The following is an 18502-nucleotide window of genomic DNA, read 5'->3' on the forward strand; positions in this document are numbered from 1 at the left end:
TTTCGTAGACTACGGAGGAATTTACGGCATATGTCAGGCAAGTCTATAGTAATAGATGTGCTAAGATATGAATTTTGTCTATACACTATTGATGCAGTCAGTGTAGTAAAACGTGTCTAGACTAAGAATGATAAGCAGGTAATTTCCTAAGGATGATAAGCAGATGATTTCCGACTATAAATGATAAGCAAAACTTTTGACATGACGACACGGTTGAAGTCCTGACTCATTAATGCATCCTAACAACTACTAGTTAGACACACTAATGCAAGACCTGGTTCGCTAAGACCACCGCTCTGATACCAACTGAAGGGACCCGTTCATATACATTATAAATGATTCACAATAGTTGATTACATCGCGAGGTGTTTGACTTTATATGATACATTTTACAAACATGGCATTCATTTTTAAAAGACAAACTTTCTTTACATCGAAAGTTGACTGAATGCATACCATTTCATAATACGTCCAACTATAATTGACTTAAATATAATCTTGATGAACTTAACGACTCGAATGCAACGTCTTTCAAAATATGCCATGAATGACTCCAAGTAATGTCCTTAAAATGAACTAATGCACAGCGGAAGATTTCCTTAATACATGAGAATAAACATGCTTTAAAGTGTCAACCAAAAGGTTGGTGAGTTCATTAGTTTATCATCAATATTCATTTCCATCATTTTAATAGACCACAAGATTTTCATTTCTCATAAATATACGTCCCATACATAGAGACAAAAATCATTCATATGGATTGAACACCTGGTAATCGACCTTAACAAGATGCATATAGAATATTCGCCATCATTCCGGGACAACTTCGGGCATGATAAATTGGCCATCATTCCGGGACAACTTCGGACATGATAAATTCGCCGTTATTCTGGGACAACTTCGGACATGATAAATTCGCCATCATTCCGGGACAACTTCGGACATGATAAATTCGTCATCATTCCGGGACAACTTCGGACATGATAAATTCGCCATCATTCCGGGACAACTTCGGACATGATAAAAAAGGGCATATTCGATTTCGATAATTCAACCATAGAATGTAGTTTCGATTACTTGTGTCTATTTCGTAAAACTGTTATAAAAGTAGCGCATGTATTCTCAGTCCCAAAAATATATATTGCAAAAGCATTTAAAAAGGGAGCAAATGAAATTCACAATACGATATTTTTGTAGTAAAATTATGCATACGACGGAACTGAACAATGCAAGGTTGGCCTCGGATTCACGAACCTATATCATTTATATATATATATATATATATATATATATATATATATATATATATATATATATATATATATATATATATATATATATATATATATTAATACATATAATTGTAATCGATCGAATTTATATATTATTAGTGATATACTTGTTATTATGTGTTTCATTAGTAATTTAATTAAATGTATTTATTTTATATTCTTTAAATAAATAAAAATGTTAATATAGTTTAATTAAGTATATTTATATATGACTAATTTTTATTGTAGTAATGATAATAATACTAGTAGTAATATTGATAATAATAGTAATATGAATTTTATAAAAATAATAACGATATTAGTAATAATAAAATGATAATAATAATAATAATAATAATAATAATAATAATAATAATAATAATAATAAAAATAATAATAGTAATATTCATAAAATTAATAATAATATTAATAAAATTAATAATAATGATAATAAAAATAATGATAGTTTTAATAATACTATTAATAATAATAAAAATGATAATGTTTAATAACAATAAAGAAAATAATGATACTTTTAATAATAATAATAATGATAATTTCTATAATAATGTCAATTCTAGTAATGATAATAATAATAATATTGATAATAATGAGGTTAATAACCTTAATGATAACTTTTGCACTAGTAATAATAATAATAATACTAGAAATGATAATTTTTATATAAAATGATAGTTTTAATAAAAGTGTTAATTCTTAAAATAATGATACGAATAATATTACTACTATCAATAATCTTAGTCGTAATACTAATAATACCTATTCTAATACTAGTTGTATCATTAATAATACTTAGGATGATAATAATAATAATAATAATAATAATAATAATAATAATAATAATAATAATAATAATAATAATAATAATAATAATAATAATAATAATAATAATAATGATAATGATAAATAAGTAAACTACCTCAAAGGAGTAGTCCTAAACAGAAATGCCCAAGTCCGGGTTGTCCGGGTTTGAACCCGCGACCTCCCGCTAACCCGATAACACCCGTTACCATTCCTCTGTCATCATCATACATCACTAACCTAATTATCATCTCATTTCATAACATCATCATTTTATGTTTATCGTATCATAATCATCCTAGCTCGTTTATTATCATCACCATCGTTACCTCTATGTATCATCATCTAAAATCATCATCATCATTCTTTATCGAAATCATTATCATCATTCTTTATCGAAATCATTATCATCGACTAACCTTCTGTCTCTTCTTCTTCGTTCATAATATTCATCATCATTCTTATTTATTATATCAGTCTACTAGAAATAAGAGTGGGTCACGGCCCAATTTGTAATATCAGTTTTCTTGCCCAACGTTTAAAACAATAAACGACTCAACAAAGAAAAATAAAACTCAGCCTATTCACCACCATATGTAAACGGCCCAAAAATAGTTTTTCAAAGCACAGGTAGCCCGACAACGCAACCTTGTAACAACCGATTTTGAAACACAATTCTGTTAAGGGTTGTTCGGCCAATCACTTTCAAACCGTCCCAGCTGTAAGTCATTATTATACAACCTTTATTTTCTTTTTTTCTTTTTTTCTTTTTTTTAAAGGTAGCTAGTGGAAACATGTGTAGATGTCGGCTCATCCAAAAGGAATAACATATTCCTCCTTTATAAAAGAAACGTAATATTACTAGCAACAAATATAATCGGTATAGATGGGTTTCTGTTGGCCTACCACGAAAAGGAAAAGAATCAAAAGCCAAGAAAATGTCGATCATGAGTTCTATAAAGTTCCACTTGCTCATTTAATAAAATGCCTTCTAAAACCAAGTTGACAAAACTTCTAAACAAATATGTGGTGTTTCTTTCCCTTTTCTCTTTCTTTTTACAGTTCACTTGGTTCGGTTTGTGTGTTGAATAAGCGAAAACAATAACTGCAGTAGTAGCAGTTTGTGGATTCATGATGAGAGGGGGGAGGGTGGCTATGGTAGTTGTGTTCGATAATAGAAAAATATATACATATAGTGAACCATGATGATGATTGGTGGGTTGTGGTGGTCTAGTTCATAAACAGATATCGTGAGCAACAGGAACAATGGCGAGCAAAAGGTAAACTATGGTTTTTGTTCGATTGGTCACGAAAACAGAAACATATATAGCTTTAGCTGGGTCACAAGTTGTAGAAGAGGGAGAGAGGAAGTGATTGAGGGTGGCGGTGTGGGTAGCTCACAAGGGTTCAAGTGGCGAATTGGATCACAAGTAGAAGCAAGCTATATTTATTTGTTGTTGGCGTTCAACAAAATAGAAATGACATGGTGATATTAGTTAACGGGCGATGGGGATAAGGTGATGTTGGTTTGAAGAGAGGGGTTCTCGATTTTATCAAGTCCACATGGAAGTAGTAGCTTTCATGATTTATAGTTTGGTTTTTGGGATGTCTGTGCCAAATGAAAATATAAAACAAGTTGGTGACAATTAACGGATGGTAATAGTTGGAGTAATTTAACCGTGATCAAGATGGTGATTTGGTTGGGTTATCTAGGGTGGTGATGATGAAGATTGTAGGCGGCCTTGGATGGTTTGTGAAGGTGGTTAAAGGTTGTCGAGCAAGAATATTAGCAACAACAATGGTATTGAGGTTGGTGAATGTAGATGATGAGGATATATATAATGAACGTTCTCTTGTTTTGATTCGTGATTGAAAGTGATTCGTAACAAACTCCGACCAAAAACAAAATCACTTACAGTGTGATAGATATAGGTAACAAATTTGTATATTTATTTATTTTATTTTAATTTTTTTCTTTTAATTCTGAGTTGCAGTTTGTATTATATAGAGTTAAAGTGTACGATTACTACAGCACAAGATTCGATCGTATTTGTTTTGCAGTGAATGAAGTTGACACAAGTGGATTAAAGAACAGGGAAAGAAGGATAAAAGATTAAAGCTGATCTTGATATCTAACTGCATTGTACCTGCAGTTGTTTTGTAGTGATTTGGAATCGACAGAATGAAATTCGTGAGCAGGGAATGAAGAAAAAGGATTACAAGTGGATTGTGATTGATAACAGATTCAAATGAAGTTGTTGTAGTGTTAATGGACTCGACATCTTAATATTCTGTCAGAAGAAAATAAGAAAAGTGAAACCGACACTTAACAGATTTTGTTTGCGTCTGAGATAATTGAATCGAGCTGTTAAATCTAGAAGACAAATTAAACATTTTAGATAATGATAGGAAACTGATTTTGATTCTCTTATGATTAACTATGTAACTATGATTTTGATTCTCTAGTCGTTCATATTCATTTCATCATTACTTCACCATCTTCTTATTTTTCATTTTCTCATTTTTTTTTTAGATTCTTCCCCAAGTTAAAAGAAAAAAGATTCAAAATATAATTTCAAATCACACTTAAAATTTATACTAAAACCCAACGACTTATATTTTCGTTGTTGCTTTTTGTTGACGAAAAACTAGAACTTATATAAAAACTCGGGAACATTAATCGAAAAGATGAAGCCTCAAAAACGTTAAACAACGAGGAGGCACGGAAGGCCCAAACTCAACCGGGATAAAGCGAAAGAAAACCAAACACCGAAACAAAAAGGCCATCTAAAGGAAGCAAGCTAAATAATAAATGAACCCTACCATACAAAATGACGACGGAACCTACAAGAACACAAAAAAGAAACATTACATCCCTTCCACGTTAAAGTTTCTCAACTCCTCCCCGTAAACCTTTTGAGCCTTAGGCGCTTTCTTTTGTTTATGCTTCTTTTACGAACCATCTTCGAATTGAGCACTTTACCTTCAACCCAACAACCCTTGAAATCTATTGTGGCTTCCTCAAAAAAGTAAGCACATTTTACCGACGAAGAACCTCCAATCTCGACACACTTAAACTTTGAAGACGAAGAAGAAACAACATTACCCGCTTCAACTTGTCGAGAACCAATCACAGAACCATACGATTGAAATTAATCGGCGAGAATAACAACAAATCATGAAAAAATAAAATTAATAGCCATATTGATCTTCTTCTTCCACAATGCAAACATGGACACCAAATCATTTCTTGTTCTAGGAAAAGTCAAATAGACACTACTACCATTTCCACATTCAGTTTCACGACACCCATCTATCGTTAGTTACGTAGAGGACGACGATGGTTACAAACTATATCTGAACGAAGTATTTGAAACGATGATATAGTGATTTGATTTGATTCCGCAATCACCTGTACGCAACCACATGTACGCCTCTGCCGTCCTCAGCATTTTCTTCGATCAAATGCTAGATTTGCGTCATCTCTTGTAATTTTTAGGTGGTGATGATGACTGCACGATTAAAGAGGAGTCTGGCCGAAATTTGGAGGTTTCCGGCGAGGTTAAAGGAAACCACCACAGCCAGAGTTGTATGCCCAGAGGTTGAGAGCAACCACCAAAGCCAAAGTTGTATGTCCAGAGGTTGAGGGCAACCACCATAACAAGGTTGAAAGCAACTACCACAATCGGATTTTTCTTTATGCTCTTATTCTTTTCATCATCATAAACTCATGTTATATTGGTGATTTTAGTGTCATCAGCCATTTTGTGTGATAAGGTGATTTACTAGAGACAAATGGATTTCGAGTTAAGCTTTATAACAAGTTATGAGAGTGTGGAGTACACGTTTGTTTAAGCTAACTAGAGTCATCTAATTGAAAGGTTGTGTTTGTTAGTTGGTGTCTTTTTGGCCAAAAGACATAATTAATCATGAAATGGTGTAAACCTTAATGAAATGGTGAAAGCTTTCATGAAATGGTGTAACCATTCATTGCACATCTTCATTAAAAGTTATAACTAATCATGGACACCTTTTAGCCAAAAGGTGTGACCATTCATGGAACCCTTTAGCCAAAAGGTGTAACCTTTCATACTCTATATATAGAGTGTATTTGTTTCATTTTTCATGATGATGGAACTTTGAACATTCATAATATACAAAAACTTCTATGTTCTTGATTTTCAATTTTAATTGCTAATATTGGAGTTGTGTCTTTGTCTTATCCCGAATAAAGATTTCCTGTAACCCTAAGTCAATATATACATATACATATACATATACATATACATATATATATATATATATATATATATATATATATATATATATATATATATATATATATATATATATATATATATATATATATATATATATATATATATATATGTATATGTATGTATGTATGTATGTATGTATGTATGTATGTATGTATGTATGTATGTATGTATGCATGCATACATACATATGTATGTATGTATGTATGTGTATATATATATATATATATATATATATATATATATATATATATATATATATATATATATATGGTCGAAATACTTTATCGCGAAAGTGACTACACGATTCAAAGGTTTATCCGGACATTCAAACCCTATTAACCAACATGTTATATCTTGAATAATCGTTTATATGGGACTAATATTGACTGTGAATTTATTAGAATGATTTGTTTGTTAATTATTCTAAAAACAAATTAAGGTTGATTTTTTGTGAGCGTTTGCCGAGCGAATGAAAAGCTTATCATGAGAGGGGTAGATTTAAATGACAATACTGCTCTCGTGGCGAAAAAAGTTAACGACCGTTAGTAACATAGACCGTTAACGTAATTCGTGTAAATTAAGGTGACCAATCAAGTATAAAAAGTAACAATGACCACTAGTATAATATTAGATAAACCAACCGAATAATTTCAATAATAAATCATATGTATTCTGGACATGGAGTGGGCACAAGGGCAGTGAATCATGTTGATGGTGAATAGATTAATGATTTCTATGTTAACAATGATTCTTAGGCCCAAATAAGATTTGAGTCCTGTTTAGACTATGTGCTCATATTCTAGAGAGAGACAATGTGTGTTAAAAAAAGTGTGTAACCTCTAACAAATTTCAAATGTCTCAATAACGGATGTCTAAGTGTCTTATTTATAATCAAATGCCAAGAATTAAACTTTAGATGACACGTGTTGTAATTTGATTGGTCAGTCAACTCTTAAGACTCGGAGTTACTTGATCAATTCATGAATGTTTGTCGCATGGTGCTTACGTGACACTTTAAATGGGTTTTGCATACTCGCAAAATATGTGGGGCTGATACGTTGAATGACGCTTAAGGGCTTACATGTACACTTTGTGGATTTAACTTGATCACGGTCTGGTAGCTTTGAATCATGTTTATGGTGAATAGCTTATATGCTTTTGATGGTCGAATTATATAATTCTGAGACGTTATACGTGTTAGGAATTGAGGATCCAACTAGATGAAGTGATTTACACCAATCACTAACCCACGAACGATAAGGGAGTTGGCTAAAGTATAAAAAACGATAAATAGATGAATAAACGACAGAAAGATTTAACGTGGTTATATCCAAACTTCAAATACGGAGAATGCTATAGTCCACGGGCACAAATCGGAGATTTTCTACTATAAATATCGTGCATACAATTACATATTACATAAAGATGTATTTATTGTGCTAATAACAATTAGAGACAAACAAGGAATCCTAATCGCTATCAAATTCCATCAAGTCACATGCAACACCGAATATAATTCATTTTCATTTGGGGCCGTGTAAACAAAACTTGATCAGATTCCTCTTTTAAGCTAAGAAGCACCAAATGAATTCCAACTTCATTCAGTGCTAAGTACCGCTTATTCATTTCTTGTTTAAATTTACTTCACACCTTTAACAATACGATGATATATGATTAATAAATCAACAGAATTATTCAATAGTAAATCTTACGAGTATATCATTATTACTCAATAAAATATCGTTATACTTGAGGTCTATGTCTTCAAGTTTCAAATTGGTCAAAGTGTAAGTACGGTCGAGTACTACAAATATAAAGAAGTTTCTAGGAATACTATTAACTTTAACAATTCTATTCCATTACTCCGTACTTTCGATTTTGGACATTGCACGGAGTAGTTTATAGCGATAGATATTATAGATAACCATCTCTAGTCTAGGGTACAACATGATCACATGTGTAAGAATAATATAATACTCCTTACTAGTACGTAACAAGCACAAATACTACTCCACATTAATAATTTAATACTATCACGAGATAATGTATAAATATCAATGCACAAAAACAAATATGGGAAAAGACCAACGCAGTGGTGGACAAGTTATGTGTAAAGGACGACTCATTATTCAAACATAATATTATTTAATTTTAAGATACCGAAAAGTTTGATCATTACATGTTGCACAAAACATACAAACTTCAATTAGAGTACATGTTACCAGTGAAATTAGTTTTTTTTTTTTTTCCTCTCATATAATCCTTCTATTATATTGTATTGTATTTTATTAGTTTTAACTATAACCCTCTTGTAAAAATATAATTACAATCAGCGACGGAACTTGAACTCGGATACAGGTGGGGCGAGTGTAAATTTTTTTTAATTGTTTCATAGTCAGCAGGGACGAACACTAAAAAAACCTTATTTTTTAGTAATTTTTTTTTAGTGTAAAAATTTTTGTTCCGTAAAATCCAGGGTGGGCGGACACCACCTTTAAGATACCTTAAGTACCGCCGCTGATTACAATAAAAAATATATGGTTGAATAGACCAAGGAAGGTATATTTCATATCTATACATATATATAAATCAAAAAAATTTCTTGATTGTGGTTAAAAGTTATTTAAGGAATTATATATATATATATATATATATATATATATATATATATATATATATATATATATATATATATATATATATATATATATATATATATATATATATATATATATATGGAATATGGATGCTTATTCGTTTCTTTATATTTGAAGAGGATACAATTACGTATTCGAGGATGCATTGATAATTGATAATTATTATAATAATAATAATAATAATAATAATAATAATAATAATATAATATATAATATATAAATATAATTAGAATTATAAATAAAATTCACTATTCATATATTCATTTACTAATTGCGACAAATCACTATATTACCATTCATATATGTATACTTTCTCCACTCATTAAAGTCGTGAAACGTATAGGTTCAAAACTCGATATTTAAATTGTGAACACATATATTTTTAAATTTCTTGCAACACAGGAGCTCAAAACTCGATATTTACATGGCTAAAACATAAATTTTTTCGTGCCACGCACAGGCTCATAAAACTATGGGATCAAAAATTTAAAACTAGAGAACACGGCGTTAGTTGAGACGACCCGTCCTAATCCATAAGGACGAATACAATAACATATGATTACATTGCGAGGTATTTGACCTCTATATGATACATTTTACAAACATTGCATTTATTTTAAAAGACAAACTTTCATTTCATCGAAAGTTGATAGGCATGCATACCATTTCATAATATCCAACTATAAATGACCTAATCTGTCATTTACTTAATCATAATCTTTAATGAACTTAATGACTTGAATGCAACGTCTTTGAAATATGCCATGAATGACTCCAAGTAATATCTTTAAAATGAGCAAATGCACAACGGAAGATTTCTTTCAATCCTGAGAATAAACATGCTTTAAAGTGTCAACCAAAAGGTTGGTGAGTTCATTAGTTTATCATCAATATTCATTTTCATCATTTTTAATAGACCACAAGATTTCATATTTTCATTTCTCATAAACATCATGCATGCATATAGCCATCTGCATAAAAATCATTCATATGGATTGAACACCTGGTAACCGACATTAACCATAATGCATAGAATATCCCCACAGACATCGTCGTCTGTATAATAATAATCTCGAAGTACTAAAGCCATCCATAGACATGAATGGGGGTTGTTAGGCCCGATAGATCTATCTTTAGGATTCGCGTCAATTAGGGCCATTTCCCTAATTCTTAGGTTACCTGACTTGAAGGGCGATATTCGATTTCGATAATCCAAAAATAGAATGTAATTTTCGAGTACTTGTATCTATTTCGTCAAACATTTATAAAACAACGCATGTATTCTCAGTCCCAAAAATATTATTGCAAAAGCATTTAAAAAGGGAGCAAATGAAACTCACAATACTGTATTACGTAGTAATTACGCATATGATGGCACTGAACAATTGTAAGGTTGACCTCGGATTCACGAGCCTATATTAGTATATGTTGGTCAAATAAATGTCTAACAAGCTTGGTTAGGTCATAGTGTATCACAATCCTAATGCTCGAGATTATCATGCAAAAGTCAACAAAAGTCATCTAATCCAAAATGACTTCCAAAAATTATATAACATAAATATAGTCGTCCTATATATTTAAATATATCTATCAGATTTTATTAAAGTTATTAATAAAAGTCATTTGTTAGTAAAAATTTATATTTAAAATTTATATAAAAAATATACTTTTATATATCTTAAATAATAAAATTTATAAGGTTCACTTAATATCATAAAATATAGTGGTATGTAATATAAATGTAATTATATTACGTGTGGTAAAAATATCTTTGTATCACGTATTTATTTGATAAATTAATATTGATAATAATAATAATAATAATAAGTAAAAGTTGTATTATTTTGTAATAATAATAATAATTACTATTCTACTAATAACAATATTTATATTTACTAATGATGATACTAATTATGATAAAATGATAATTCTAATTGATGTTATGCGAGGTGTATACAAAATAGTTATATTTTTACTACGAAATACTATTAAATACGATACAATTTTACACAAGTTATTTTTTTTATAGAGTGGATATACCTAAACCTTGCTACAACACTATAGGCAGTGTACCTAATCGTACAGTAGTGTAGTTTTTAGTAAGTCTGGTTCATTCCGCAGGGAGCTAACCAAGTTTAACGCTATATTTTTAAAAACTATATTTGTATATATATATATATATATATATATATATATATATATATATATATATATATATATATATATATATATATATAAGTAGTATTATTATTATTATAAAAAGGGGGTTTTACCGTATAATGACCGGTTTGTCGATTTTATGTCATAAGTCGCAATTAAAACCTAATGTAAAATATTAAATATACAAATGACTTAATTTAAAGCGTAAATTAAATAACGATAATAAAAGTGCGATAATTTAAAGTGCGATAAATAAAATGACGATAAATAAAATTGCGATAATTAAAAAGTACGATAATTAAAAGTGCGATAAGATATAAAATAAAGGAATTATGCTTATTTAAACTTCCGTAATCATGATGTTCGACGTGTTGATTTTAATTTATTACCATGGGTTAATTGTCCTTTGTCCTGGATTATTCGATATGTCCATACGGTTTTGTCCATAATAGTCCATCGATCATAATTATAAAGTGCGAGGATCTTCGTCAAATTAACCTTATATCCGAAGTCAAATATTCCAACTAATTGGGGATTCGAACTGTAACAAGGTCTTAATACTTTTTTTAATGAATACACCAGGTTATCGACTGCGTATAATCCAAGGTTTTACTACTTTGTTAACAATTACACCAATTACCCTTGAATGTAATCCACCCCTGTTTTAATGAGTCCATTAACTATTAATCCATTCCCGTGTCCGGTAAAATGAACAATTATTCGTATTTATAGATATCCCGCCCACCGTACCCGATTAAGCGTGTGTGGTTATATATAGATACGTCAAATTGTAACCTTTATATTAAATTAACGAGGTATCGTTTAGTTAATATAAAGCCCATTAATAGCCCATAGTCTAATATCCACAAGTGTCGTTCTTTTGTTCAAACCCCAATTATGGTCCAAAACTCAATTACCCAATCTTAATATTTAGCCCAACATCACGATTACTTCGATTTAAATAAGCATAATAATAACTTAGCTACGAGACATTAATTTAAATAGGTTGAACATAACTTACAATGAGTATTAATCGCGTAGTGTTACACGGACAGAATTTCGACTTACAAACTTAAAACATTCGCCACTATAACCTTATTATTATTAACTTAATATTAAAATTATAATTATAAAATAAATATAAATATATATCAGAGAGTGAGAGAGATAGTTGATATGGTGTAGGTAAAATTCGTCGACCAAACGTTGCAATTTATAGGACCTGACCTGCTACAGTATGCCATGCGATCGCATGGGATTAAGCCTTCCTGGCCTTGCGATCGCATGGCTGCCTTGGACAGCTCACATCTCTTGTTTTCTTGTTTGCCGACGGTTTATAAATAATATAATATAATATATATAATTTTATATAATTATATATATATTATATTATATTCATGTGCCTAGTTGACTTGTAATTTTCGGTCCGTTGCGTCGCGCGCTGATAGTTGGTTCATGTCACGACCCTACTTTTTCCGTTATCTTTTTCCGTTAATTATTTAACGACCGTTAACTGTTAGTGTGCCACGTCATTTCTATAACCTATATTATTATTTTTGTAATAATATATATATAATAATTATTATGTGTTATGTGAATATATGTATTCATATTTTAATTTATACGTTTCTACGTTCCGCGGATTTCCATCCGACGAATCTTTTCGGTTTTTAAACCAACGGTCGAGCTTTCGGGATTTTTAAATCCTAAATATTTTAAATATGATATTTTATGATCATATTATTAGTAGGTGTATTTATATTTATTTTTCGTCGCGCGTTCGTTATCTTTCCGGATTTTTAATCGCGTAAGCGTGTTTTCGCGTTTCGGGCTTCGTTCGGGATTTCGGGCCACAAGGATTTCACCATTTAGTAAAATTGGGCCATGGGGCCCACCCCCATGACCCCCATTCGGCCGAGGTCCACCAAGGGAGGGAGTATACTCCCTTGATTTTTCTTTTTCCACTTCATTTTACAAAATCACAAAACCTAAATCTATTTTTGCTCTCTCCTCCTCCCTTCTCCTTTCTAGGTCATCGCCACCACCACCATACATCACCATCTTCACCATTTTTTATTGCTTGGATCATCAATTGGCTTGCATAATCGGATTCCTCTCGTCTTTCTCTACACATCCATATTCTTTGATTCTCGATTAGGGTATAAACCCTAACCCTAGAACTTTCCATATTTATTTATATTTCTGTATTTTGAGTTTATATTATTAGTATGATGTATATTAGTTGTTGTAATGTTGTTTGGATGCGTAGAATTACTCGTTTGCATATGATTTCGGTTTGTAAATTTTGGACAGCAGTTTGATTCGTATATTCTGACTTTGTAACTGATATGAATGTTAAAATAAAGTACGTAAATGAGTTCCTCTCATCAAGGCATTAATTTTAGACTCCGGATTCATGTCGTTTCGATTCCCGGAGCCCTAGATATGCTTAATTTGGTTTTTGTTAAAGATTGAAAGGTGTTCTTGGCATGAACAAGGTTGGGTCCGACTTTGTGACCATCCTTGGTGTCTTTAGGGTGTGTTATTTGGTTAGGACTGATGGTGGGATGAATTTTTATGTTCGGGTCACCTAAATCCGAGCCACGGTTCACCCGTTGTGCCCGAATTACTGTTTTGAGTAAATTGATTTCCCAAATGTTGTCATGGCTGATATCCACGACCTAGGGACTGTTCTTGGAGTGTTCTTGAGTTCATATTTGTGTCGGGTGGTTTGAGAAGGTGAAGTTGCATATGTGGCTTGCCCGAAACCGACACCCGGGGCTCAAGATACGACCCGACGAACTTTTAAACTTAAAACTTATGGTTCATGATTAAACTTATGAATTTCATTATTAATCAATTACTTATGATAAAAGAAGTAATTATTATTATTTAAAACTTGTGATATAAATATTTATTATATCATTTAATTATTAATTATAATTTAATTAACATTTTAATTAAACTTATGATTAGTAATACTTTTATTATTAAAGGAAAATACTTATGATAAGTATTAAATTTGTTTTTGAGAAATTATTAAAAGACTTATAATAAATATTAAATAATTATTTAATTATTATAAGACTTAATTATTATTTAATTATGATTTAATTATTAAATACTTATGATTTAATAATTTTAATTAGAAACTTATGATATGATTAATAATTCATTATTAATTAATAATACTTATGATATGATTTAAAATTTATTATAAATTAATAATATTTATATTATGATTAATATTTAATTAATTAATTAAATACTTATGTTATGCTAATTATAACATTTCAACTTATATTAACTTTAATAATTCATTTTATTTAATTAAACTTATGTTAAGACATTATTATACACTTTTGACTTTAAATAACATTATAACCTATGTTATTATTATAACTTACACTTTTAAAATTAATGTTGACTATGTTTGACCAAGGTTGACTTTTGAGTTGACTTTCGGTTGACTTTGACTTTCAGTTGACTTCTGTTGACTTTCTAAATAAGGAAACTTTCCTAACTTCAAAACTTTCTAAAAATAGAACTTTCTAAATTTGGAAACTTTCCAAAAATAGAAACTTTCCAAAAATAGAAACTTTCCAAAAATAGAAACTTTCCAAAAATAGAAACTTTCCTAAAATAGAAAACTTTCCAAGAATGGAAACCTGCTAAAAATAGAAACTTTCTAAAAATAGAAAGTGTGTGTCCTTATGCTGTTCCAATCAAACCGATGCTTGCTGAGTAATGTTCTATGCCTACTTGCAACATGTACAATAGCTATCATACTAAGACTTGGCCTAAGTTAGTTATTTATTTCGACCTGCTTTATTTATAGGTCGGCGTTGTGATCTTTCTTGATCACATTACTTTACTTGCTGTTCGCTTGTTTGTGAGATTTTCTTCAGTTGCTATTTAAGGTGAGTTATAGTCCCGTTTTTACATACTTTTCAAAGTATATTTTTGGGATGTGATTACATGCAGATTTTTATTTACGTTTAGACACAAGTAACAGTTAAATTTAATTATTCATTGTGAGTTGGACAAAAATATTCCCTAGTCTGGTAACTGTAATCATTGGTTTCTACCGGTGAACGCGAATCCTACGGATAGATCTATCGGGTTTGACAACCCCATTTCGAGCTAGTCGCGCTAGCAATTTATAATCGGAATGTTTAGTACTTCGTAATTTGTTGTAGATACACTGTCCAAGTGTATATTTTTATTGTGTTTGGCAAGGGTAAATAAAGGGTTAAGTGGTTACCAGGTGGCTCATTGATAATGGAATAATGTTTAATGTTTTCTAACATTTTTTTAAATCTTGTGGTCTAAAGTTTACTTATTTATTTAAACCTATAATTCACTCAACCTTTGTGTTGACAGTTTACTTGCATGTTTTCACAGGTACTTGAGTTATTTGATGCTTCCGCTGTCGTTAGAAGAGTCTGCATGCATTTGGGCAGATTTTATGAAACTATTTATGAAACTTAAGTTTGCATTCTATTTTGAATAATTTAAATTGTGGGTTTGTTGGCAATGTTTTGTGTCAACTTTTGGTTCATTACTATGGTTGGTTGATTTAAACTACTTAATTGGGTTTGTTTCCTTTTTGGGCAACATTTTGAAATAAAAGAATGCAACTTTATTTTTTTTAATTCATTTAAGTCCGATCAAGCTGTGGGACCAACTGACGGATCCGTTAAGTGTTTTGACGGGGTCGTCACATGTGGTATCAGAGCTCTGGTTGTAGGGAACTAGGCGGTCTTAATGTGGTCAACCCGTGGTTATTAGGGTGCATTAGAGTCTAGTCTACAGCCCGACCTTTTTGCTATAGCATTATTATGCATTTCATTTCGTATAAGTTATATTATTAGCTTTTATATCTTTTTGGTATGTGGTTTGCGGTTTTGCTGTTTGCAGATGTCGACTTCGAGCGATAACTCTGTTGCTGCTCCTGCTCCACCGTCTCCTGCTAGACGTCGTGCTAATCAACCAGAGATCGATGATCCTGTTCATTACTATTTTTCTACCATTACTCATATGAACCGGGCTTATAATGAGGTGACACGTATTAACGCCCTTAGTGATTGTTTGCGCACCTTGCCACATAATGAAGTTATGGACGAGATCCGTGCCGACATGGGTAACTTTATCACTTTCAAGCATAGGGTTGAGGATGCGAACCGCAAGCGTGATCGAGAAGTTAATGCTAAGTTCGAGGCTCTCGAGAGCACTGTTCGTGTGTTGAAGGAAGAGTTGGATGTTGTGAAAGGGAAGTTGCGTAAGTATGAGGATCCTGCTGAGACTCATGCTGGACCAGCTTATCACACCCGCTCTAAGCGAATGTGATGTGATTATTCATATTGATTATCTATTTCATCAGACTTAATGTCCTTTTTATACATACATTTTGGGTTATGTACGGCGTTTTGCCGAGGATTTTATTAAGATTTTGTTATGGGATATTTTTCATTATGTATGGATGGTTATTTTTATGACATCTATTATCATTATCATGTTTTATTTCTGATGTTGTGGCTCTTGGCATGTTATGTTATGCGTAATATATGTTCATGTATGTTAGGTGCTATGTATGTTGTATGATGTTATCATAAAATATGTATGCATGTGATGGTTATTTCTATAACAATCATAACTGTCATGTTATTACTCATAGTGTTAGTTGACTAATATCTTAATGGTTAGTCTTTTCGTGTTTTGATCTATTCCTTTATGACACTAGTATTATTCTTGGTACTAACGGATGTGTTATTCTATTTTGAAGATCATGCCTCCAAGAGAGTCCACTGAAGCGCGTATGCAACGCCTGATCAATGAAGGAATTGCTGCTGCTATGGCAGCAAATGCTAATGTTAACGCCAATGTGAACAACAACGTGGGATGCTCCCACAAAACTTTTATGGCTGGTCGACCTCAAGAATTCAGTGGTACGGAAGGACCAATAGGGCTTACTCGTTGGTTCGAGAAAATCGAATCTATTTTCAGGGTCAGTCGAGTCCGTGAAGAGGACAAAGTTAGTTTCGCTAGTTGCACTCTCAAGGATAGTGCCTTGACATGGTGGAACAATCTGGTTAGTAGTTTGGGAAGCGATGTAGCTTATGGTTTGGCCTGGAATGATTTTAAGGAAAGATTGATCACCCGCTATAGACCTCGGGGTGAGCTCAAGAAGCTAGAGGTTGAGCTCAAGAATTTGAAAATGCATGGCACCGAGTTAGATGCCTATGAACGAAGGTTTTTCGAGTTAACTTTGCTGTGTCCTAGGGTTTATGCGGATGAGGACCGCAAAATTGAGGCTTACATTGATGGTTTGTCCGAGAAGATTGAACACGGGGTTGAGTCCAGTGAACCCCAGACTATTGAGGCAGCTATGTCTATGGCCCACAAACTTAATGACAAGGTGTTGAGAAGAAGCAAGACTACAGTTGTTGAAAGCAGTGAGGAGGTTGTCAAGAAGGCTGATAATGGGAAACGAAAGTGGGATAACAACCGCAATCAAAACCAAAATCAGCAGAAGAAACAGGATACCTCAGGTGCTAACAACAGAAATCAGCGTGTGTGCCCTCGTTGCTATAAAGTTCATGATGGTTACTGCACAGTTACTTGTAAGAGGTGCTCTAAGCAAGGGCACATTGCTAAAGATTGTACAGTGCTTTTGCCGGGGTCTGCTACTCCCGCGACTGGTGGTAATAATAATAATGTTGGTAATAGAGGTGGTAACGGTAACGGTAATGGGAAATCGAATAATGGAGGTAATCCAAGGGTTTGTTATGAGTGTGGGAAGCCGGGGCATTTCCGAGATGCTTGTCCCAACAAGAAGACTGCAGAGACTGCACGCGGCCGAGCGTTCAACATTAATGCTAAGGATGCGAAGGAAGATCCTAAGCTTGTTACTGGTACGTTCTCAGTCAACGATTTATCAGTTTATGTGTTATTTGATTCAGGGGCTGATTTAAGTTTCGTGTCGAGTAAATTAAGTCCGAGAATCAAAACGCCGTTAACTCTCTTAGACAATACTTATGTTGTTGAAGTAGCTAATGGTAAGGAACTTACTGCTAAGGCTGTACATCGTAAGTGTAACATTAATCTGGGTGGTAGGGATTTCGAGATAGATTTGATACCGATTGAACTTGGTAGTTTTGATATTGTTATTGGTATGGATTGGTTGTCCGCGAACCGTGCCGAGATCGTCTGTTATGATAAGGCTATTCGTATTACTGATGTGATTGGAGAGCCACTGATGGTCTTTGGAGATAAGAAATGCACACAGTTAAACCTTATTAGCTGTATGAAA

Source organism: Rutidosis leptorrhynchoides, chromosome 6 (genome assembly GCF_046630445.1).
Source record: "Rutidosis leptorrhynchoides isolate AG116_Rl617_1_P2 chromosome 6, CSIRO_AGI_Rlap_v1, whole genome shotgun sequence".
Taxonomy (NCBI): Eukaryota; Viridiplantae; Streptophyta; class Magnoliopsida; order Asterales; family Asteraceae; genus Rutidosis; species Rutidosis leptorrhynchoides.